This window comes from Petaurus breviceps, unplaced genomic scaffold (assembly GCF_028583685.1).
Source record: "Petaurus breviceps papuanus isolate PSGF00001 unplaced genomic scaffold, PetGlider_PUasm1.0 140, whole genome shotgun sequence".
Classification (NCBI taxonomy): domain Eukaryota; kingdom Metazoa; phylum Chordata; class Mammalia; order Diprotodontia; family Petauridae; genus Petaurus; species Petaurus breviceps.
In genome coordinates, this window is record NW_027185698.1 from 50,134,294 (window position 1) to 50,155,871 (window position 21,578).

The 21,578-nt window shown below is 39.6% G+C and overlaps 1 protein-coding gene across 5 annotated transcripts in view; it reads right to left on the reverse strand.

Moving 5' to 3' along the window:
• Positions 1-21,578, reverse strand: part of PCGF3 (polycomb group ring finger 3) — a 132,809-nt gene that overhangs the window by 81,423 nt on the left and 29,808 nt on the right. For all 5 annotated transcript variants that reach the window (XM_069072612.1, XM_069072588.1, XM_069072607.1 and 2 more), the window contains exon 2: positions 14,000-14,090. The gene's annotated coding sequence lies outside the window, so the exon portion shown is untranslated. The remainder of the gene's footprint in view (positions 1-13,999; positions 14,091-21,578) is intronic.

Consider the following 21,578-nt stretch of genomic DNA (forward strand, 5'->3'; position numbering starts at 1 on the left):
ACTCAAAGAAGGGTCAAAAAGTAGGCCCATTCTCAAGGAGCTCAAAGACATCATGCCAACACAACTATGTTAAACAAGATGAATCGGGGTTAAGTTGTAGATAAACTCAAAGAAAAGTGCTGTAATAAAGGAGGAGAAATGGCTTCTTGAGTGGAACCTGAGGTGAGACTTGAAGGAAGCCAAGAAAGCTAGAGGTAGAACAATGAAAAATACTTGTGAGTCAGAAGATGGAATATAGTGTAATAGAAATACCAAAGAAATCAGTTCCACTGGATCTGGGAATACATGGGAGGTAAAAAGTTATAAGAATACTGGAAAGGAAGGAAGGGGTCAGGTTGTGAAAGAGCCAATCAGAGGATTTTATATTTGATTCCAGAGACAATGGAGGGGCCACTGGGGTTGACTGAACAGGGGTAGAGGAAATGGTGGTGGGGACATGGTCAGAAATAATTTAGGAAAATCAGTTTGACAGATGAGTGGGTAATGGAACAGAGTGGAGACACCTGAAGCAGAGAGACCAGAAAATTATTACAATAGTCCAGGCATGAGGTGATGAGAATTTGTACCAGTGTGGTAGCAATGTCACAAAAGAACAAGGTACAAGAGATTTTAATAAGGCAGAAACTATAGCACTTGGCAACTGACTAGCTATTGGGAGTAAGAGTGAAGAGTCAAGAAAGACACCTAGGTTGGGAGCCTGAGTAACAGGAAGGTAATGGTACCCTTGGCAGTAATAGGTATTTTAGGAAAAAGGTGATATTTTGGGGTGGGGTGGGCGGAATGAGTTGTTTTTGACATATTATCTTTAAAATGTCTACAAGACATCCAGTTCAAGGTGTCTAAAAGGAAGTCATAGAAATGAGATTAGAGGTCAGGCTGTTAGATCTGATTATCATATACACAAAGATGATAGCTGAATCCATGGGAGCCAACATGAATGGATAAATCAAGTGATTTTTTTTTCGGGGGGGAGGGAATGGAAGAGACATGGGTATGTTTGCGGGTAGCAAGGAAGAAACCAGTGAATGGGGGAAATTGAAGATTAGTGAGCGTGAGAGTGGAGAGGACGATGGGCAATCTGCTAGAAAAGAGGAGATGGAACGGGACACTTATGCAAGTAGAAAGGTTAGCGTCCTGGCAAGAAGGGTAACATCTTGTGAGATGGGGTGAAAGAGAAAATGGTAGAAAGCATCTGAATGATGTTAAATGAGAAAGGGAGGAGAGGGCGCTCCTAGCAAATGGCCTCAGTTTTTTCAGTAAAATGAGACAAGCTTCTCAGCTATAAGGATGAGGTTTAAAGTGGTATGAAAAGGTGTGCAAAAGCCACATCGATGAATGGGAGAGTGGGTGAATTAGGGAGGTGTAAAAGTATTGCCTTGTCCTGTGAGGCCCCAGTTGATATTATGTTACATATATTTTTAGTGTATACACGGTTTTTTTTAATGTTACATAAATTTATATAGGAATAGTTTCATTATTTTCTCCAGATTTGTTCAAGCAGAATGTGAACAGAAGTGAAGGCAAAAGATGGTGAAAGCAATGCAAGGCTAAGGGAAGTGTAGAGGTGAATAGTAGTAGTAGTATAGAGGTTATCAAGGTATGAAATGGGAAGGGAAGACAGTTGTAGACTTAAGTGCAGAGATGATAGCGTAGGAAAGAAATGAGGGACAGAGGAAATGAAGGTCACAGTGAGGATGAAAAACAGGGTTTGAGTTCTAAGGCAAAGAGAGGTGACAAGAGATTATGGTCAAATAAAGGAATTTCAGGGTTCAGGAGCATGGATGTAGAATACTTGTCAGTGATGGCAAAATCAAAGGTGTCTGTGGAGCTGAGGTAGTTGAGGAACTGAGAGGTTATCAATAGGTATGCTTAAATCCCTTATATGATGGCAGGAGTTGAGGAGGAAAGAAAGACTGAAAGCCAGGTACTGTATTAATTGAAGAAAAAGAGTGCCCCTAGAGGTTGGTAGACAACAGCAACCAGAATCTTGACTGGGAGATAAATATGGATCGAATGAACTTCAAAGGAGGATAGATTTCTCAGTGTTGGTGGTAGAAGAAGAGTCTAGAAACTGCAATGGGAAGCAAGGAATATGCTAAACCTCTTTTCCAACCAGCTCCACCTCCTCAGTACTAGTAAACTGGAGTATTAAAATATTTAATGCCTTTGTATGGTACTTCAAACCTTTGAAATAACAGGAGCTTATCTTGCTTCATTTAAGGATAAGGAAGAAATCTGTCATTTCAATGATGCAGGGAACTTCTAGATAAGGAAACTCCCTCCATCCTCAGTCATTCAGAGAATTGGTTAGAACACTCAAGAGTTTCAGGGATTTGCCCAGGGTCACACCATCAGGATATGTCAAGGGAGGGACCTGAACCCAGGTGCTTCTAAGACAGCTCTCTGTGTATGATCCTATAGGGCATATGTGATACATTATACCATACTTCTTAAGTTAGTGTTAAAAGTGAGCTGAGTGGAAGAACACAGTGATAGCAGCTAAGTGTGAAAAACATTCTCTAGCTCCTCTGAAATCAGGATTTCGTTCCAAGGCTCCATGTATTTCTTTCAACTGAATTCTCTGAACTTAAGGCACCCCCTCCCCCTCTCTCTCCCTCTCCCTCTCCCTCCCTCCCTCTCTCCCTCTCCACCCCCCCTCCCTCCCCCTCTCAAATGTGGGCACAAAGTACTGCAAAACCAAATAGGATGTGGCGGCTAGGTGGCGCAGTGAGTAAGAGTGCCAGCCCCGGTGTCGGGAGGACCCAGGATCGGTTCCGGCCTCAGATACTTAACACCCACACAAAATAACTGGCTGTGTAACCTTGGGCAAGTTACTTAACCCCAATTGCTTTTAAAACAAAACAAATAGTGATGAAGTTTTAGAATTCATATTTACATGTCTCTTTAAAGGTGGAAAAGCATTTTCCTTTCAACCACTCTCTTAGGTAAGCAGTAGAAGTTTTATTATCCTCATTATAAAGTCAATAAAACTGAGGCTCTCAATGTAAGTAACTTGCCTATAGTCCCTAGACAATATATAGACAGTATATGAAGCACAATTCAAACCAAGGTCCCCTCCAGGGTTTTGTCCATTATACCATGTTATCTCTATAATTTATAGGTATTATCATTTGGAATGACCTCCTTCCTTCCCTTCCATTCACTAGAAGAGGTAATCAAAAGCTCACTGTTGCTCATTACTAACAGGCAGATACTGACATCATATGTAAGACTTCACATGGGTCTGCTATGAAATTAGTTAAACAATTTTTAAAAATACCTTCTGGTACTGGTTCTCAATTGTGCCTGAAGTATGTTGTCATATAAAATAATCTTTTAAATTTGAAAAGTTTCTCTCATAATATGGCCAATGTACTCCCCCAGAAAAGTGTAATATCTGAAATGGACTGATTGCAGGGCCCCCAAAATAGTGACTTTGGACGATTTCCTACCAGCAAAGACTGAAATTTCAAGTAAGGAAGATGTCACCAAAAGTAAAAGTAGATGTAGATAGTATGGTCAAGATTCTCAGAATGATTTATGTTAAAAAGTTTGACCAGTGCCTGTTATTATAATTACTCAAAGTTAGGTTATATTTATTTTTAACTCTCTCCTACTTATATACCCCCAGAATTAAGGACTTCAGTCAAGTTACAACTCTTTTCTTCTCCCTCATCCAATTTATCAGCACACTTCCAGTAGCCAGTTTAAGACATTCCTTCCAAAATTTCACCAAAAGAAGCAGTTATAAAAAAAGAAGCAGGATAAAAGGTAGGTCTTAAGAGTTGAGAATGGAAAAAGGAGTAGGAAAAACATTTACTAAGCACTTATTAAATGCTGGAAACTGTATTAAGCCCTGAAGATAAAAATACAAATAAGCAAAATATAACTGAAAATTTAGAAATTTCAAAATTTTCACTGAGTAAGAAAATGGAAAAGTCAAATGGTCCCAAGTACCTATTACACAAAACAGCATGAGATGTGATATCATCTATGTGTATTCCTTCCAATGATACAAATACAACACATTCATGCCTATCTATCCCAAACGACTCTTTTCCATAACATCCTCATGAATTCAATTCACCTCAGAAGTCTACCCAGCACGTTTGGCAAAGCATGGATACCAGGAAAGAGACTGGTCAACAGTGATTCCTCAACTCTGGTTGTGAACCAGCTCTGAGCCTGTCCTGCAAACCTTCTTTCACAATTCCTTTTACAAAACTTCCACATAATTAATACCTTATGCACAATTTGTTGTAGTCATCTTACACTCACCACACCTTTCTGTTATCCTTGACTTCAATTTTTTGAAGACTGTATTATGACTTGAAGCCATACATCATCACTGGAAAAACACTGTTATTGAAAAGATGTATATTTGCTTCAGGAAGAAGGCTTTCCCTGGTTGACTTATCAATGCTTTATATTAAGATATAGTCCTATAAATAGGATAGCTTTGAAAGTTACATGTTAAACTTATAAACTTATAAAACAGAGATGGAAATTCACAGTTTTGTGTGCAATCCTTTTTCTCTTCTGTGCTGTAGATGGAATTGTTCATTTTACTCAATACTTGTTAAGGTCAGAAAAGAAAAAGAAAAAGCAAGCCCACTGATTATCAGACAATTTTGTACTGCCCTGGGAAAAAATTCTAAGCAGAAAATAGAACAATCAGTCTGACAGATGCTCTTCTAAAGGGGAAGATTTATTTGAAGAACTAAAAGCTGATGAAAGCCTATGCAGAAACAATCAAAATTTAAGATCCTAAGAAAGCAAGAAGGAAACAAGTCAACGTGACTGGTAGATAGAAAAGAGAATGAACTTGGGAGTTGGATTCAAATCCCACCTTCACTTGTTAGCTGTGAGATCAAAGGAATGAGAGTAATGGTGGTTGGTGATGATGATGATGATGACATAAAAAATTATAACAGCATTAATATAGGACTTTTAAAAAATGATCTCATTTTATTCTCACATAAGCTCTGAGAGACACTGTTATTGTCCCCATTTTACATAGAGGCAGAAGAAGCAAAGGGACTTGCCCAGGGTCACACAGCTAAGTACTGAAGGCCAGATTTGAACTTTGGTATTCCCAAATTTCAGGTTCAGCTGTCTACTGCACCATCCACCTGCCAGATGTTACTTAACTTCTTTGGGCCTCAGTTTCCTCATCTGTAAAACGAACTGGTTGCACTACATGATCTCTACAGTCTCTCCCAGCTCTAAATCTATGTTCTTGCAATCAGGAAAATGATCTTGAGGAAGGCAAATTTTCACAGGTTCAAGACATTAATTCAATGGGAGAGAACAGATTGGGGGAGGGGATATTCAGTGGGATTGCTATTCTGGGGTGGTGGGTAGGGGAAAAATGAGGAAAAAATTTGTAACTCAAAATCTTGTGGAAATGAACGATGTAAACTAAAAAACAAAAAAGGGAGAAAAAAAGACATTAATTCAAAAATAAGATAAAGCTTGAAAGGCAAGAGAAGGAAGCTAGTGAGTTCAAAAACATAATTCTACAGTCTCAGGAACAATCTCTGCCTGTATATAAAAAAAAAGATTAAAGATGAATAAATCAGTGGCCATAATTTGACAAAACCCAAAACTCCAGAATGAAAAGATAAATGAAATAATAGACTGGTAATTAAGTCAGATCACTGAAGATTAATATATGAAAAAAAAAAATAAAATTAAATAGAAATGATTAAGTCAAGTTGAACAGTAACTGGCATAGAGAACATACACAGGAATAGATTTAGGGTTAAAAGGGACCCTATAAATCATCTAGTTCATCAGTTCTCAAATATTTCTGTCTCAGGATCCCTGAGACACTTAAAAACTAAAGACCATATTTATGTGGGTTATATTGATATTAACCATATGTCTTACCAGATATCTTATTCTTATGAAAGTAGTTTTGACCTATAAAGGACTCAAGAACCCCCCAAAATCCTGGGCCACACTTTTGAGAACCACTATCTGGTTTAACCTGTTCATTTTACAGATGACCAAAAATGCCCAGAGAGGGGAAAGGATTTGACAAGTATCACACAGTGGTAGAATGGAAATTTGAATCCAGATTCTCTTATTCTAAATCCTACTCAAAATACAGTCTTTGCCTACTTGGGAGCCAGCCCCCACCTATTCTAGATATTAAGAATTAAAGAATATTTTTTAAAAAAAAATCTGATTGTACTCATATTAGTGATACCAGTGGCATATACCAAGGTACTTAAGAAATTAATGTCACTGAAGAGGGTAAGAACTCCTGAATAGTGAAAGGTGGGGGGAAACATTAAGTACCTTTTAAAAAGGGAAAAGCTTAACATCAATACCTAGGAACAAACTAAACACAATCAATCTATTTGCAAACTCCTAAAAGGGCATACCTACACTAAAGTCCTCCCCAGGAAGGAGGTCACTTCTGGGTTCCCAACAGCTATACTAAGGGGCTATACCAGATGGGCTTTAAGATAATTAATTTTTTTAGCCATAGCAATTCTCAAAGTTTGTTTACCAAAGTTATAAAGAGATGGTGATCTATGTCATCAAGAGAGAGTGCCCACACCGAGAAAACTCTTCAAGTGCTCAAATAAGTAAAAAACCATAAGGTATGATCAAGATGGCTCTGTGAAGAACAAATTATGCGAGACTTTAATTTAAAAACAAGTGAGAAGCAACAGATGAAATCGTGACTTCAAAGCTGTTAACTCTATCCGTTTGGACAGTCTCCCCAAGTTTAAAAACTATAATCCTGAAAAGAAAAGACAACTGGCAACTAAGTTAAGAGAATAGGGTACTAGAAGGCCCATGGCTGTCTCAACTGTCAGGACCCAGTAGAAGGTAAGCAGGCAACTAGGGGGTGTGGTAGATAAAAGTGCTTGGCCTGCAATCAGGAAGACCAGAGTTCAAACTTGGCTTCAGACACTTACTAGCTGTGTGACCCTGGGCAAATTACTTAACCCTGGTTGCCTCAGTTTTCTCATCTGTAAAATGAGCTGGAGAAAGAAATGGCAAACCATTCTTTGCCAAGAAAACCCCAAATGGGATCACAAAGACTTGGACATAACTGAAGCTATCAACAACAAATGCAGAATGCAAAGCATCAGGCTGAGACCCATTCTATCTAATATCTAAATTTAAGAGCTGAATAAAGGAACTGAGGCCAGTCTCAATGAACTTCAAATTATACTGAATTAGATTATTAATACCACCAATAAAAGAGTAAAAAATTACCCTACCAAAACCTAAGACTCACAGGATCAAATCATCATGAAATTAAACACATAAAAGTGCCACTTAGAGACAAAAAGTCCATAAAACAAACATAAGGCAATAACTCAAATGTAGGTTATAGTTAGGAAGTGATTTACATCATTTGAATCTGGTAGTGCAAGTATTTTCATCTCCACTTTACAGATGAGGAAATCAAAGATCCAAGGGGATAAATGATTTATCTAGTCTTGTCGAACTACTAATTGGCAGAGCCAGGAATTTATCCCAGGTCTTCTTCTGACTACAAATCCTGGGTTCTTCTCACTACAAAGTACTGCCAAGACCAAGGAAAACTCTGTGTGTGTATGTATTTTTAAAATCAGTCTGAAAGGTCACAGTCAACCATAATCTGAGTATGAGTCAGCAATGTTGAAAAAAGCCAACATGACACTGATACTGAGACATATTGAAAGGAATATGATAGACAAGGACAGGGTAATGATATTATGCTACACTCTATTTCACAGATATTTAATAGACTTTTGTCACTTTATTTTTATGTCACTGTATTTAAAAAAAGGAGGCAAAGAAATCTGAAGAGGGGTCAGAAAACACTGGCTATTCTCTCCTCCTTTCCTATATCTCTACTCCTTGGTAAACCACATCTTTACACTCAAATCCTTCTCCCCCCTTATCCTATTGCCTACTAACAAATACCAACCCTAGGTAACTCCCACCAACTGCCTCCTTTGGGACTATTCAAGTGCAGATGAATGGTGCTAGAGTAAATCATGTAACTATGTCAACAGGGTCAACCACCAATTAATGTCATCTAATCTCAGCTGGTCACTCACTTTATCACTTTATTCCTCTCTAATCAATTTGCTATCCCAGGCTCCACTGCAGCAGCTATTTCAAACATTCACATCCTTCCTCCAGTCTCCCATAAAAGTGTCCTTGCACCTAGCTGAGCACATCACCTTGTACTTCTCTGAAAAAATGAAAGCCATTCCTAGTGAGTTCCCTGTCACCATGTCACATCACTCAGTTGTCTTTCCCAACTAACTCTTCTTTTAATCTAGTTTAGATAAATAAAGAGGTGGCCCTTCTCCTTAACCAGGCCAACACCTCTACATGGGCCCCTCGTTCCATTTCTCCAGTCTTTTCTAGTAGACAGCCCCACTAGCAACCTTATACTCTCATCTCTATTCTCTCACTACCTACTAGTTGTTCCCTTGTTGCCCATAAACTTGACCATATCTCCCCTCATCTTTAAAAAAACAAAACACATTTACTTCATTCCACAATCCCTACTCTCACCCTTTATGCTCCCCATTTCAGCTAAGCATCTGAAAAAGTAGTCATCACTTAATGCTTCTACTTCCTGTCCTCCTTCCTATTTTCTAAATCCTCTGCAATCTGGTTTCCAATCTTCATAATTCAACTGAAACTGCTCTTGCCAAAGTTACCAATGCTCTCAACTGCCAAATCAAATGGCCTTTTCTCAGTCACATGGCTGTGGACTTCCTGCTTCCTGGCCACTGTCACTGTCACATGCTGCCTAGTCTACACCATGACCATTATCATCATTTCCCTTATACAACAACCTTGGACTCTGACCTAGTTGCCTCTGTTTTGATGGGTAAGAATGTGGTGCCCATCTGTACTTCAATCTGAACTTTCATTTGTCCCCTCCATGAACTGCTTTAAAATGTCCCAAAGGTCCTCTTCTGTTTGGCAAAGCCTCCTTCCTCCTCCCCCAATGAAGACAAAGAAAGAAGAAAAACCTCAGTTTTTTCTGCATCTTGAATCCATCACCTATCAGGAGATGGGCAACAAGCTCCATCACATGTCCTCTGCAGACATGGCTAGTCAATGTACTGACTGAAATTCTCAAGTCATTCAAAATTGTTTTTTGATACAATGCTGTTATGCTTATATAAAATGGGTTTCCTCAGGGAATTCCTCAACACTGTTCAAATATAGGAGAGATGACAACCTGTCACAAATGTTTCAGAGAAGATTCATGTATCAGGTATGGAACTGGTCTAGATTATAGGTCCTTAACCTCTCTTATGTTACAGACCCCTTAGGCAGTCTGGTGAAGCCAATACTCCTTTCTCAGAACACTGTTTTTAAATAAAACAATAAGTAAGAATGTGTGGAAAACCAGTTATATATATATATATGTATGTATATTTTGCCTTCTGGAGGGCAATTGGGGTTAAGTAACTTACCCAAGGTTACAAGGCTAGTTTTTTTGTGTGGGTGTTAAGTGTCTGAGGCCGGAACTGAACTCGGGTCCTCCTGACTCCAGGGCCAGCGCTTTACTCACTGTGCCACCTAACCACCCCTAAAAACCAGTTATATTGAAAAAACTATTCAAATACTTTTTAAAACCAAGTTCATGGATCCCAAGTTAAGACTCTGGTCTAGACAGCAGCTTCTAACTATAAAATTCTGTTAGTGTAGTCTTTTTCAATACAAAAAAAAAAAAAAACTGATTCCAATGTCTCTTCTCGGTGTGGAAGTTACCCTGGATTCTCTGAAACTCTACCAGCAAAGGCTTTAAATAGACCTGAATAAAGCTTATGCCTCTATTTTAGGACCAGCACGGATGAGTGAAAATATACTCATCAGCAAGCTGGCCAATAGACTGACCACTTTTTTTTGGTCACGAAACCCATAAAACAAACAAATAAACAAAATAAAAACACAAAATGGACCATAGAGCTATGTTACTGATGAACTTAATTTAACTTTTGACACTAAATGTGAGATTTTTGGCCAATCAATCAACAGTCACCTGCTAGCACTAGACACAGTGCTGGAGACAGAAACCAAACACACACTGCCCTCAAGGACCTTAAATTCTACGGAAGGAGACTACATACATACAGATAGTCACATTATATACAAAACAAGTAGAAGATAATTTTAGAGTTAAGGCACTAATGGAGGGGGTGGTGTGTATGTGTGAGAAAAGAAAGGTTCATTTAGCATGTGATGTTTAAGATGAGCTCTGCAGGAAATTAGGGACTATAAGAAGCAAAAGTGAGCTGGGATTGAGCAATCCATGGGGCTTGTGTAAAGAGTGGAGACTGGATACAGGACTGCAGAGTACATGAAGGACAGTCTTACTACATGATAATCTTGCTAGAAACGAAACAAGAAGAAATAAACAAGTTGCAGTTAAATAGAAGGAAGGCTCAAAGGTTCTTTTTTGGTGAGGCAAATAAACAAGTTGCTTGAGTAAATTTTAACAAGCATCTTTTCAGGGGCCATTTGGTCATTCTCACCACTTTGTGCACAACCAAACATCCTTGAAGATAACTGCAGCTTCTGCAGTAACACTGACTTTAAAGAATGAAGAAATAGAAAAATTCTATAAATAACTCAATAATCATCTCTAAACCAAGTCTACATTACACATACCTTAATATTCAGTGACTTCAATGCAAAGGCAAGAATTGATGATAGAAAAAAAAGGTGGGAAAATAGGACTGATACTGAAAGAGGCCAAAGACTTGTAGATTACTAAGAAGTCTCATGCCTGCATATCATGAATACTTTATTCAAGAATAAGTATGATTAAGCATATACCCCAAAGAGATAGAAGAGGGAAAAGATCCATATGTACAAAATTATTTATAGCAGCACTTTCTGTTCTAGCAAAGAATTAAAATGAAGTGGGTAGCCATCAATTGAGGGATGGCTGAAGAGAGTATGGTATATGAATGTAATGGAATATTATTGCACTGCAAGAAATGACCAAAGGACAGATGAAATCTGAGAAAGCTTGTATGAACTGATGTATAGTGAGGTGAGCATTCAGGAGAACTATTTACAAAATGACAACATCTAATAACCAACTATTCATCTAGGGAACTAATGATGAAGCACACTACCCACCTCTTGATAGACACTGGACTCAAAACGCAGAATAACATATACATTATAAGACACAACCAATATGGCAATCACATTTACTTGACTATGATTATTTGTTACAGGGTTTTTTTGTGTGTGCATTTTTTTAAACCAAATCTGAAGAAGTCATGCTGTATGGCTGGAAATCATGGAACACCACAATCTCCAAAGAATAAAAAATTTGGGTGACCCAACAAGTCATGGAGACATCTTCCTGATGATAGAAATGTCTTTTCTCTTCAAGATATCTTCCTCAGGGCCTATTATAGTACTGGAACTTAGCAGCCATTCAATCAATACCTAAGTTAGAGCATAAAATCCTGAGATCAGGTGTGCTATATTCCTGTTTCTTTGCAATCTGTTTACAGAAGCTAGTGCATTATCATTCAAGATGTTTTCACACAACAGAAGTTGAGGAAATGTTCTGATGAGGGACTAAATATTGCTAGTCATACAATAGCAGGCTGCCACTTCTCCTTCCTGTTAGGAGGGGCATACGTCACTCTCGCGCCTCAAAACACCAGGTGGAAAACTCTATAGCACTCGCTCTTACCTCTTCCCCTAACTCTGTGATATTAAACCCCAGATTTCAGAAGAGAAAGTTTGCACTCTACAGCCCTGTTGTCCAGCCTCTCAACCCCACTGATGTCCATGTTGCCATACTATGGTCATTCCATATCTTCCTGTTCCTTACATTGTGCTCTCTGGAACTCCCAGTCTAGATTTAAGAAATTTCCCCTCACTTTAAAGCTCTTCCTCCCATGATTTTCAAGCCCCAGTGAGATGAGGCACTTCCTGGATGAGGCCTTCCTTTCTAGTACTGGTGTTGCTTTTGCTCACATCCCTTGAATAACTGTTTCAAGTGGGGAAGGCAGAATATTCCTTGCTCCTCAAAAATTATGCTTGTAGATCCTCTGTCTGCCACTATGGCTCAGCAATCTCTCCTGCTCTGAGGTTCCTAATATCTGTACTTATCACCCAATCTGCATCCTACAGTCCATATTTACTGACTCAGGTACACTTTCCCAATTCAATACTTGGCTCACATCTCCATCCCAACTCCTACTCTCATGCTGGGAGACTTTGACTTATCTACTAATGATCCCTCAGAGAATCCTAATTTTCCAGCTCCTCAATCTGCTTAACTCCTATGTACACTTCCACTTCCACCTCAGCTTCAAAGAGATGGTCACACCTTCCAGTCTGCCATCATCCACTGGTATAACCACTTCCTTGTGTCATTACAGATCTCCCATCATTTCATTGCTCCCTGACCTCTCTAGTCCCAAACTGAGGCTTTCTCCTTGGTGAACTTGCTATCTCTCCACTTGTCATTAATTTTCCAGGTCATCGCCCTTTCCATGGTGAGCTTCTTCCCTTCTCAATCCTGACTGCTTAGTGAACCAGTTAAGCTTTATCCTCTGCTCTCTCCTGGTCCTCCTGTCTAACCATTCCTTCTCAGCCTCCTTCACTGATTCATCATCCATGTTATGTACATTAACTGTGGTTGTACTCCAAGGTTCGGTCCTAGGCCCCATTCTCTTTCCCTTTACGCTCGAGGGATATCATAAGCGCTCATGGATTCAATCACTACCTCTTTGCCGATGACTCCCAGATCTACATATCCAGTCCTTGTTTCTTTTCTGAGCTCAAGGCCTACATAAATAACCACTATTAGATAATTAAAATTGAATGTTGCAGTCATCTCAAGATTAACATGTTTCAAAAAGAGCTCTTTTCTCTCCTAAACCTACTCTGCTTTGAAACTTCCCTATAATTGCCAAAAACACCACCACCCTTCCAACCAAGGTTCCAGTCTTGCTTTCATCCTCCCTCTTCGGTCCCACTCATTCCAGACAAATGATGAAGCTTGTTCTTAACATCTCTAGAATTCACACACTTACCCCCCTCACACAAGCACCAACCTAGTTCAGGCCCTCATTATCTCTTGCCAGGAGTAGTCTCCCTGCCTTAAGCCTCTCCTCACTCTAATCCATCCTCTATGCAGCCACCAAAAGGATTTTCTTAAGATTCCCTGTTCAACAAACTCCATATTATCTCAAACAGAAACTCCCCTGTTTACCACTTTAAATCTCTTTACAGCCTGGCCCCTATTTTTTACATTTGACTCTTTTCAAAACTCTTCAATTCAGTCATATATGACTACTCACTGAACTACACGATCATTCCATCTCCATGCTTTTACTCTGACTGTACCCCATGTCTAGAATACATTCCTACCTCTTGGAATTCCTGGTTTCCCTTCAAGACTCAGCTCAAGCATCACTTTCTTCTTTCCTGGTCTTTCCTTTCCTCCTCACCCTCAACTACCTTGTATGCACATCTCATTACTTTCTCGACACAGATAAGTGCACATGTTGTCTCCCTCATTCAGGTTAAAGTCCTTAAAGGAAGAGGCTGTCTCACTTGTTCTGCCTTTGTTTCCCCAGGGCATGAAGGCCTCTCACATAGGAGGTGCTCAATAAATGCATGTTGCCTGATTTGGCCCTTACCTCCTTCTGACTGGAGCATGGTTTAAGGAAAGACTGGGCAGTTGGTAGCAATACTTCCATTACTACAAATGTGCTGAACTAGATTCTAGGTTCTTTGCCAAGCACATACTATATCACATATTTCTCTCTCTTTTTTTTTTGGAGGGCAGTTGGGGTTGAGTGACTTGCCCAAGGTCACACGGCTAGTTTTTGTGTTAAGTGTCTGAGGTCGAATTTGAACTCAGGTCCTCCTGACTCCAGGGCCGGTGCTCTTACTCACTGCGCCACCTAGCCGCCCCTATATCACATATTTTTATTTTGCAGAAGGTTAATGTTTCAAAAAAGGAAAATATACTTACTTTAAAAACTAATCTTCATTTTCCTTGTAAAAATACTGATGACAATGAACCACTTCTCTCAGCCTTGTGATATCTTGTGCAGCTTCACAAACTGAAAAAGATTAATTTAAGATTACAAATGCCAGCATAACATAAATGACAATATCGCAAACTATGAAAATATGTTCTTAAGTCCTTGTATATGTGTTTTCAAGTTATGAATAATTTCCCATGTTAGAACAAACAGGATAGCAGTTATCACAAATACTTGATTTCACATGTTTACAAAGCAATCAACAAGCATTTATGCTTTATGTCCCTACCAAGTGACTGTATTCAATTCAAGGCCCAGAATCTCAAAATCAGAATGGTTATCAGAGGTCACCTAGTACCCTCGCTACCACATATCTACAACAATCGATCATTCATTTGTGTAAAGAACCATTGTGAGGGAAAATGAATGAACTACCAAGGGAGCCCCCCCACTTCGCTTGGGGATCACATGATCTACACCTCAGACCTAATTCCACTACTCCTAGTTTTGCCCACTGGGGACAAGCAGAACGAGTCTAGTTCCTTTTCCACATAACGGATCTCAAGCCTGAAGACTGGGACACTGTCCTTGTCTTCCCTCCATGAGTGTTCTATAAAGTTGTAGAAATGTCCCTAAAGAAACAAACCTTGTCAAGATAGTGGAGTAGAAACACGACTTCTGTGGGGCTCCCACTTCCACCTGCTCCAATTCATGTAAAAGGTGACTCTGAACAAACTTTGGAGCTACAGAACCCTCAAAATGACACAGAGAAGCTAACCTCCCACTGAGGACAGTCCGGCAGGCCAGCAGGAAGGGGTCAGCGCAGCATGTTGGGAGCCGAGCCCAGTCACACTCCAGCCTGACGTTTTAGCCTCAGAGAGACCACAACCAGCCGCCAGCTGGAGGAACTTCAGATCACCAGCAACTGTGGAGGTTTCCAGAATTATCAGCCCAGAGATACTACCAAAGTGAGAGTTCAGTGCAGTGTGGACTTTGTGAACTGGAGTTTGGGAGTGTGTTCAGGCCTTTAGCTCCTGGAGGAGAAGTGGCTGAGGTGCTGTGGCCATGCAGCTGGCTGCTTCAGAGTTCCTGGTCTGCAGATAGTAGAGGGACCAAGCAGCCAGTCTGAGGGATAATCCACTCTTGCTTTAACCTGCTTGGATCTGGACTGTGGCTTAGGATGGAGGTCTTGGGGTGTGTGACCAGTGTGCCAGAGTGTGGGGAGGCTTCAGAGAAGGCACCCACCTAATAGCTCAAGCAGCTGCAAAAACCCCAGCAATTTGGGACAAACCTCCTCCTCTGCAGGCAGAGTTCTACTGTGGCAAAAAGCTCAAAAGTCAAGTAATTGAGTGGCAACGTGAGCAAACGAGGGAAGCAAGGCAAGCACAGTGGTCCAACTCCGGACTCCTTTTTGGGGGACAAAAAGGATCAAAGCATGGAATGGCAGGAAGACAGTGAAGTCAGAACTCCTGCACCAAAAGCTTCCAAGAAAAATATGAACTGGTTACAAGCCATAGAGGACCTTAAGAAGGATTTTGAAAACCAAATAAGAGAACTGGAGGAAAAATTGGGAAGAGAAATGAGAACAATGCAAGAAAATGATGAAATGAGAGTCAACAACCTGACTGAAGAAAATGACACCTTAAAAAACAGACTAACTAAAATGGCAAAAGAAGCCGAAAGTCAATAAGAAGAATACCTTTAAAAGCCAAATCTGCCAGATGGAAAAAGAATCTCAAAAGCTCACTGAAGAGAATCATTCCTTCAGAATTAGAGTGGAGCAAATGGAAGCTAGTAAGTATATGAGAAATCAAGATACTATTAAACAGATCCAAACAAATGAAAAAATAGAAGGCAATGTGAAATATCTCATTGGGAAAACCACCGACTTGGAAAATAGATCCAGGAGAGATCATTTAAAAATTATTGGACTACCTGAAAGCCATGATCAAAAAAAGAACCTAGAAATCATCCTTCAGGAAATTCTCAAGGAAAACCAGAGAGCAAAATAGAGGTTGAAAGAATCCACCAATCACCTCCTGAAAAAGATCCGCAAAAGAAAACTCCTAGAAATATTATAGCCAGGTTCTGGAGTTCCCAGATGTAGTAGAAAATATTACAAGCAACCAGGAAGAAACAATCTGAATACTGTGGAAACACAATCAGGATAACAGAGGATCTGGCAGCTTCTACACTGAGGGATCAAAGGGCATGGAATATGATATTTCCAAGGTCAAAGGAGCTGGGATTAAAACCAAGGATCACCTAGCTAGCAAAACTGAGTATCATGTTTCAGGGGAAAATATGGTCATTCAATGAAATAGAGGACTTTCAAGCATTCTTGGTGAAAAAACCAGAGTTGATGGGGCGACTTGGTGGCGTAGTGAATAGAGCACCCGCCCTGAAGTTGGGAGGTCCTGAGTTCAAATCCAGCCTCAGACACACTTACTAGCCATGTGACTTTGGGAAAGTCACTTACCACCAATTGCCCTCCAAAAAAAAATTTTTTTTTATAAGAAAAAAGAAAAAACCAGAGTTGAATAGAAAATGTGACATTCAGATACAAGAAGCATGAGAAGGTAAACAGGGAAAAGAAGTCATAAGGAACTTAACAAAGTTGAACTACTTACATTCCTACGTGGAAAACGATAATTGTGACTTATTTGTCTTTTCTCAGTATGAGAATAGTTGAAGGGAATAAAAATGTATACACACACATATACACATATATGTATACATACATATATATTTCTATATGGGGGTATATGGGCGTATGAATACATATGTATATGTATATGTGTACAGGTATACATAGAGGGTATAGGACCAGTTGAATAGGAAGGGATGATACTTAAAAGGTGAAATTAAGATGTGAGAGAATATAATGAGAGGAGATAGGGAGAGACAGAATGGGGTAAATTATCTCATATAGAAGAGGCAAGGAAAAACTGTTACAATGGAGGGGAAGAACAGGAAGCAAAAGGGAATGAGTCAACCTTATTCTCAATGAATTTGGCTTAGGGAGGGAATGACATACACACTAAATAGGATATCTCACCCTACAGTAGAGTAGCGGGGAAGGGAATGATGGAAGGGAGGGTAGGCTGGGGGGCAGGAAGTTGGAAGCACACACTTTTTAAAAGGGACAGGATCAAAGTAGAGAATAGAACAAGTGGGGGGGTGGAATGGGATGGAGGGAAATATAGTCAGTCTTTCACAATATATCTACTATGGAAATGTTTTGCATAGCTACACATGTACAACCTATATTGAATTGCTTATCTTCCTAGTAAGGATGGGTGACGAGGAAGGTAGGGAAAGAATCTGGAATTCAAAGGTTTAAAATCAAATGTTTATAAAACATATAAATAGTATTATTATTATTATTTTACATGTAACAGGGAAATAAGATATACAGGCACTGGGGCATAGAAATCCACCATGCCCTACTAGAAAGTTGGAGGGGGGATGGGGTAAGATATAGGAGAAAGCAGATTAGGGGAGGGGATATTCAGTGGGATCACTGTTTTGGGGTGTGCATAGGGGGAAAATGGGGAGAAAATTTGTGACTCAAAATCTTGTGGAAATGAATGATGTAAACTAAAAAATAAAAGGAAAAAACTATAAAAAAAAAAACAAAGCTCAGAAGAACTAAGCTATACTAAATCAAATATACAAAGATGAGGTCCATGCTGGAAAGAAAATAAAATTAAGGGCATTAAGGGAGGGATTCTTAATACATTTGAACTAACAGAAAATATCCAGTCCTTGGGGCGAAAAAATCATAGACCTTATTATATAAGAAGCAAATGAAAAACTATCAATAAACAGCAACTCATGTCTTCTTTCCCATCTCTACAAAATCTTTATGAGTAATCTACAGACAAAATGAAGACACCCTTGATGAAGCATTTAAACATTTCAATGAAGGAAGATTTTTACAAACAATATTATACAGAAGTCTATTTATATGGTCACAGTTACAGTGACAGAAAGCCATCCAGAATACAAGACCCCATCGTGCCTGTTAGTGGTTTTTTTTTTTAAGTATCTGATTTGGTAGTGTACCTATTAAATGCTCTCAAGGTGTCTTCTGTGCATTTGTCAAAATCATACAAAATTCCTCCAAAGACCTAATCTTTTTTTAAATTAAGTTTTGTTTACTTTTAGTTTGCATCATTCATTTCCACAAGATTTTGAGTTACAAATTTTCTCCCTATCTTTCCCCTACCCATCATCCCAAAACAGCAATCCCACTGTATACCCCCTCCCCCAATTTGCTCTCTCCTATATCCTCCCCCATTTCCCCTCCAACTTTCCAGTAGGGCAAGATGCATCTCTATGCCCCAGTGCATGTATAGCTTATTTCCCAGTTGCATGTAAAAAAAATAATAACAACATATATATTTTTAAACATTTGATTTTAAAACTCTGAATTCCAGATTCTTTCCCTTCCTCCCTCATCACCCACCCTTACTGGGAAGACAGGCAATTCAATATAGGTTGTATACATGTAGCTATGCAAAACATTTCTATAGTGGATATATTGTGAATGATCGTATTTCCCTCCATCCTATCCCACCCCCCACTTGTTCTATTCTCTACTTTGACCTTGTCCCTTTTCAAAAGTGTGTGTTTCTAACTTCCCTCCCCCTCCCCCCAGCCTACCCTCCCTTCCATCCCCTTACCCCCTACTCTCCTGTAGGGTGAGATACCCTATTTAGTGTGTATGTCATTCCCTCCCTAAGCCAAATTCACTAAGAGTAAGGTTGACCCATTCCCTTTTGCCTTCCTGTTCTTCCCCTCCATTATAACAGTTTTCCCTTGTCTCTTCTATATGAGATAATTTACCCCATTCTGTCTCTCCCCATCTCCTCTCATTATATTCCTCTCACCTCTCAATTTCACCTTTTAAGTATCATCCCTTCCCATTCAATTGGTCCTGTGCCCTCTGTCTATGTATACCTGTATACATATATACATACACTCACATATGTATTCATACTCCCATATACCCTCCTATATAGACATATATATGTACATGTATATACATATATATGTACATACACATTTATATTCCCTTCAACTATTCTCATACTCCATGTAGGAATATTAATAGTTCAACTTTGATAAGTTCCTTATGATTTCTTTTCCTTGTTTACCTTCTCATGCTTCTCTTGCTTCTTGTACCTGAATGTCAAATTTTCTATGTAACTGGTTTTTTCATCAAGAATGCTTGAAAGTCCTCTATTTCACTGAACGACCATATTTTCTCCTGAAACATTATACTCCGTTTTGCTGGGGTGGTGATACTTGGTTTTAATCCCAGCTCCTTTGACCTCCAGAATATCATATTTCAAGCCCTTCAATCCCTCAACATTGTCAGGTCCTGTGTTATCCTGATTGTATTTCCACAATAATCAAATTGTTTCTTCTTGGCTGCTTGTAATATTTTCTCCTACATCTGGGAACTCCAGAACCTAGCTATAACATTTCCGGGAGTTTTCTTTTGGGGATCTTTTTCAGGAGGTGATTGGTAGATTCTTTCAACCTCTATTTTGCCCTCTGGTTCTAAAACATCAGAGCAATTTTCCTTGAGAATTTCCTGAAGGATGATTTCTAGGTTCTTTTTTTGATCATGGCTTTCAGGTAGTCCAATAATTTTTAAATGATCTCTCCTGGATCAATTTTCCAGGTTAGTGGTTTTCCCAATGAGATATTTCACACTCATTTTTCCCAATGAGATATTTCCATTTTTTCATTTGTTTGGATCTGTTTAATCGTATCTTGATTTCTCATACACTCACTAGCTTCCATTTGCTCCAGTCTAATTCTGAAGGAATGATTCTCTTCAGTTAGCTTTTGAGAGTCTTTTTACATCAGGCAAATTCGGCTTTTTAAGGCATTCTTCTCTCCTAATTGGTTTTTTGAGCCTCTTTTGCCATTTTAGTTAGTCTGCTTTTTAAGGTGTCATTTTCTTCAGTCAGGTTGTTGACTCTTTTCTTGCATCATTCTCATTTCCCTTCCCAATTTTTCCTCTACTTCTCTTATCTGGTTTTCAAAATCCTTCTTAAGCTCCTCTATGGCTTGTAATCAGTTCATATTTTTCTTGGAAGCTTTTGGTGCAGGAGTTCTGACTTCATTGTCTTCCTGCCATTCCATGCTTTGATCCTTTTTGTCCCCAAAAAAGGAATCTAAAGTTGGATTGCTGTGCTTACTTTGCTTCCTTTGCTTGCTCATGTTGCCACTCAATTACTTGACTTTTGAGCTTTTTGCCACAGTAGAACTCTGCGTCCAGAGAGGAGAACTTTGTCCCAAACTGCTGGGGTTTTCTCAGCTCCTGGAGCTATTAGTTGGCTTCCCTCTCAGAAGCCTTCACCGGCTCTGGCATCTGGTCACCCACCCCTGGACCTCCACCCTAGACAGTACCCCTCAGACTGGTTGCTCGGTCTCCCTACAATCTGCAGGCCAAGAGCTCTGAAGCAGCCACATGGCTGCAGCCGCCATGCCTCAGCCACTTCTCCCTCTGGGGGAGGAGCCCTGACCGCACTCCCAGACTCCCTGTTTCCAAAATCTACACTCACCTCTCACTTTATCTTTGGCATTTATGGGCTGATAATTCTGGAAACTGCCATAGCTGCTGGTGATCCACTCTCCTTATGTCCCTCTAGTGGGGGCTGGTTGGGCCACCCTGAGGCTAAAACTGTGGGCTCACTCAGGGCTAGGCTCTGCTCCCAATGGGCTGCAATGGATTCTTTCTGTCCACCTGCCGGGATGTCTTTAGCAGGAGATTTTTTTCTCTCTGTCATTTTGTGGGTTCTGTAGCTCTAAACTTTGTTTAGAGTAATTTTTTATACATACTTGAGGTGGTTATGGGGGAAGCACAGGGATTTTCCTGCTTCTTCCCCGCCATCTTGGCTCTGCCCTCAAAGACGTAATCTTGAGACCTAAACTTGGGAGATGTACAATGCCAGAAGTATTTGCCATAGAGGGTGGCCCATATAGTCAAATGAAGAGGAAGTCTCAATAGAGAGTTGTTGCCCTATTTGTAGATGGTTCTGCACTTTTTACCTTCTAGTCTCAGAACACAGGGAGAGACTTCTAAATGATATCTGTAATTAATCAAGTGAGTTTGGTCTGTGTATTCATGAAAGGCCCAGTAAAGGAAGAATGCTGATAGCCTATACCAGAGAGATCAAACTCATGACCAGAGTACTGCCTAACCAGATTAAAATGTAACTGGGAAATGTTCAGCGAAATAAGTAAAAATACAACATGGATGTTAACGTTGTGGTGCTTGTTAACTTCGTTTTAATGTTAAACTGTGTTTGTCAAATTGTGATTTTGTATTTGAGTTAGACAACACTGATCTCGACTATGACAGAGCCACCATGGTATCAAAGAAACAAATGCTCACATTTCTAGTTTTTCTCTCTCATTTAGGTCACCCTCAGAATTGCCAAGTTTGAATCTGCTACTGGAAGGAATACGCACAGGAAGTCAATTCAATAAACATTCAGTGGCTACTTTGTGCAAGGCACCATGCCAAATGAATGAAAATGCTTA